We start from the raw sequence: 4397 nt of genomic DNA, 5'->3' as shown, positions 1-4397 counted from the left end.
TGTATTAGCTAGTATAGTCTCTTATGCTTCATGAGACTGGGTGTTTAACGTTTGCCATAAACAAATAAAATGTCCTCCACATATTCTACATGAGAAGCGCATATTTTTTCCCTTTACCTTTCCTCTTACCTGAACATCATTCGTGACAGCATTCGCTCCTCCCCCTTTAATCGAAATTCTACAGTTCATTCAATTTGAAGGCAATCGGATCTGTCGGAGGCAGGCAACTTGCAAACAGATCACGCCAGGCAAAATATAAAACTGCGTGCCTATTGCCTGCAACGTATTTGAAATTAATTGCCACTCAAAAATAATAACTAGTGATTACAAGGATCTCCTGCAATAAAACATGATGTCCACTGGCTTATCTTGTTAATCTACAAACAACAGAAAACGTGTATCTCCTGCTCATTCACACTGGTGCAACGCACAAATAAAAGACCGTTCGTTCCAGAGGAGCCGCAGATTATTCATGTTGGTTCAGTGCGAATTTGTTCATAAATATTGCAAGGCAGTCTGTTTGTAAGGTGGTTATCTGTCACAGTAGTACAAGTTTATGTGCCAACCACCTCCGCAGCAGATGAGGAGATTGAAGAAATGTATGACGAGTTAAAATAAATTATTCAGATAGGTAAGTGAGTCGAAAATTTATATTGTGATGGGGGACTGGAATTCGACAGTAGGAAAAAGAAGAGAAGAAAAAATAGTAGGTGAATATGGACTGGGGAAAGGAATGAAAGAGGAAGCTGCCTAGTAGAATTCTGCTCAGAGCGTAATTTAATCATAGCTAACAGTTGGTTTAAGAATCATGAAGGAAGGTTGTATACGTGGGGGAGACCTGGAGACCCCGGGAGGTTTCAGATAGATTACGTAATGGTTAGATAGAGACTTTGGAACCAGATTTTAAATTAAAACACGTTTCTAGGGGCTGGTATGGGCTCTGACCACAATTTATTGGTTATGAGGTTAGATTTAAACTAAAGAATTTAGAAAACGGATAGGATATTAAGGAGATGGCACCTGGATAAGTTGAAAATACGAGAGACTGTTGAGAGTCTGAGACGGAGCATTAGCCAACGGTTCACTAGAACAGGGGAAAGGAATATAGTAGAGGTCGAATGCATAGCTGTAAGAGATGTAATAGTGAAGCCAGCAGAGGATCAAATAGGCAAACAGGCAAGGCCTAGTAGAAATCATTGGATAACACGGGCGATACTGAATTTAAATGAAAAGTAGAAAAAACAAAAATGCAGCAAATGAGGCAGGCGAAAGCAATACAAACATCTAAAAAATTTGATTGACAGGAAGTGCAAAAAGGCTAAGCAGGAATGGCTAGAGGACAAATGTAAAGATTTAGAAGCATATTTCACTACGGGAAAAACAGATATCACCTAAAAGAAAATTAAAGAGACTTTTGGAGTAAAGAGAAGCGGCTTTATGAATATCAAGAGCACAGATGAGAAAACAGTCCTGAGCAAATAAGAGAAAGCTGAAAGGTGGAAGGAGTATGTAGAAGCTATATGCAAGGGAGATGAACTTGGGAGCAGCATTAGAGAAATGGAGGTGGTTGTAGAAGAAGATGAGGGGTGAGATATGATACTACCAAAAATTTGACAGACTACTGGGAGACCTAAGGCAAAACAAGGCTCTCGGTGTTGATGACATTCCGTCAGAGTTACTGATAGCCTTGGGAGAGCCAGTCATGCAAAACTCTTCCACCTTGTGTGCAAGCCGTATGACACGAGAGAAATACCCTGGGATCTCAAGAAGAATGTTATAATTCCAATTCCAAAGGAAGCTGTTGCTGACAGGTGTGAAAATTACCGAACTATCAATTTAATGAGTCATGGTTGCAAAATACTAACACGAATTCTTTAGAGAAAAATAGAAAAAGTGCTAGAAGCCGACTTCGGCAAAGATCAGTTTGGATTTCAGAGACATGTAGGAACATGCGAGACAATACTGGCCATACGACTTATCTTAGAAAATAGGTCAATCTATGTTTATAGCATTTGTAGTCTTGGAGGAAGCTTTTGACAATGTTGAGTAGAATAAAACGCAGGACGCGAAAGCCTATTTACAACTTGTACAGATACCAGACGGCAGTGATAACAGTCAACGGGCATGAAAGGGAAGCAGTGGTTGAAAAGAGAGTGAGACAGCGTTGTAGCCTATCTCTGATATTATTCAATCTGGACACTGAGCAAGCAGTAAAGGAAAACCAACAAAAAATTAGAAGCAGAAATTAAAGTTCAGGAAGAAGAAATAAAAACCTTGAGGTTTGCCGATGGCACTGTAATTCTGTCAGAGACGGCAAAAGACTTGGAAGAGCAATTGAACGGGACTGTGGAAGTAGGATATAAGACGAACATCAACAAAATCAAGACACCGATAACGGAATGTAGTCGAATGAAAACAGTTGATGCTAAGGGAATTAGATTAGGAAACGAGACAAAGTAGTAGATAGGTTTTGCTATTTGGATAGCAAAATAACTAATGACGGCCGAAGTAGAGAGGATATAAAATGTAGGCTGGCAGTGCCAAGAAAAGCATTTCTGAAGAAGAGAAATTTGTTAACACCGAATATAGATTTAAGTGTTAGGAAGTCTCTTCTAAAGGCACTTGTCTGGATTATAGCCGTGTATCGTGGTGAAACATGGACGATAAACAGTTTAGACATCAAGAATAGAAGCTTTTGAAATGTGGTGCTACAGAAGAATATTGAAGATTAGATGGGTCGATTACGTAATTCACGAGGAGATATTGAATAGAATTGGGGAGAAAAGAAATTTGTGGCACAACTTGTCTAAACGAAGGGATCGGTTGATAGCACACATTCTGAGATATCAAGGGATCTCCAATTTAGTATTGGTGGGAAGTGTGAGAGGTAAAAATTGTAGAGGGAGACGAAGAGTTGAACACGGTGAGCAGATTCAGAGGGATGTAAGTTGCAGTAGTTATTCGGAGACGAAGAGGTTTAAATAGGATAGAGTGCCATGGAGAGCTGCATCAAACCAATCTTTGGACTGATAACCACAACATCCTAGAAATTATTTCCCTGTCGTTATTCACACTAACAATGGGTATTCATACGAACTGCGTAAGATGACATATTGTCCCATAAACTTACTTTTTCTCAACGTGAAAGATTCTCCAACTGACAGGTCTGAATTAATCTTCATGTATCAAATATATACCTTCTATCAATATAACTGCTAAAATTCTCCCCGCACTAACTTTCACGTGACCATTTCCTGCGACTCTATGCTCTATGGTCGCCACATTCGACAATATTTAAGTTTGAGTCGCCAATGAATCACCCGTTACTTTATTAGGGAAAGGACATGCGCAGGTAGTAAGCAGAAAAGTTATATTAATCGGTTCGCTGTAAAATACTATATTAACAGCTTTGAATGCAAATACTACAAAGCTTCCAGAATGAGATTTTCACTCTGCAGCGGAGTGTGCGCTGATACGAAACTTCCTGGCAGATTAAAACTGTGTGCCCGACCGAGACTCGAACTCGGGACCTTTGCCTTTCGCGGGCAAGTGCTCTACCAACTGAGCTACCGAAGCACGACTCACGCCCGGTAGCTCAGTTGGTAGAGCACTTGCCCGCGAAAGGCAAAGGTCCCGAGTTCGAGTCTCGGTCGGGCACACAGTTTTAATCTGCCAGGAAGTTTCACTACAAAGCTTGTTTAAACAGTTACAAAAAATTCAAAATGTCAAAAATTGAACGTTACCATACATCCTTCCATCATTAGGATAATCTTTGACAAAACCGTGTTCATCTGTTTCTAGTCAACAGTTAATTGTCATTCTTCACAACTAAAAAGATTTTGACAGCTATAACTGAGTTGCAACATACACATTTCTTGTTGAGTGAAATATCATTGATGTGTGCTAGCCATTAATGCCTTTTCTCATCTTTGTACATAAACACATACCTGTTTCAGTCGCCTAGGAAGCGAATTAGATGTTGGTATTCGTACAACAAAGAACTGATGTCTGGTGTCTAGCGTTGACAATTGAAATCTGTTGTCTGTGTGTAATCGTCGTTGGTTCAGTACCCCAGATAAGAATTGGTTCATATAAATAAAGCGCCATTCATTGTTGTCAAAACATTTTAAACTTCGTAGTATTGTTTAGTAACATGTGTAGATTGTATTATTTAAGTTACTTTGACAACTGACTTAGGCTATAGTTTAAATAAGGTAAATTCAAACTCATAAGCATTTTCTAATAATAAGTAAGTAGTGTGACGTACTGTGCCGTGATTATGACAGTGCGATAAGACAGATTCATAAGTTAGTATATTGCTCAACGACATACGGGTCTACCATTGATATAATTTTGACAAATGAGTTACAGGAATTGGGTAAATTAGCGGAAAAATA

The 4397-nt window shown here is 39.2% G+C and overlaps 1 non-coding gene across 1 annotated transcript; it reads left to right on the top strand.

Annotated features, from left to right (window-relative positions):
* The first annotated feature begins 3585 nt into the window (after positions 1 to 3585).
* On the top strand, positions 3586 to 3659 carry Trnas-cga (transfer RNA serine (anticodon CGA)). Its single transcript has one exon. It is a non-coding gene; the product is annotated as a tRNA-Ser (tRNA).
* Positions 3660 to 4397: the final 738 nt, after the last annotated feature.

The sequence above is a fragment of the Schistocerca serialis genome, chromosome 7, assembly GCF_023864345.2.
Source record: "Schistocerca serialis cubense isolate TAMUIC-IGC-003099 chromosome 7, iqSchSeri2.2, whole genome shotgun sequence".
Classification (NCBI taxonomy): Eukaryota; Metazoa; Arthropoda; class Insecta; order Orthoptera; family Acrididae; genus Schistocerca; species Schistocerca serialis.
Note: the sequence above shows the minus strand (reverse complement) of the source record. Positions and strands in the feature narration are given on the sequence as shown.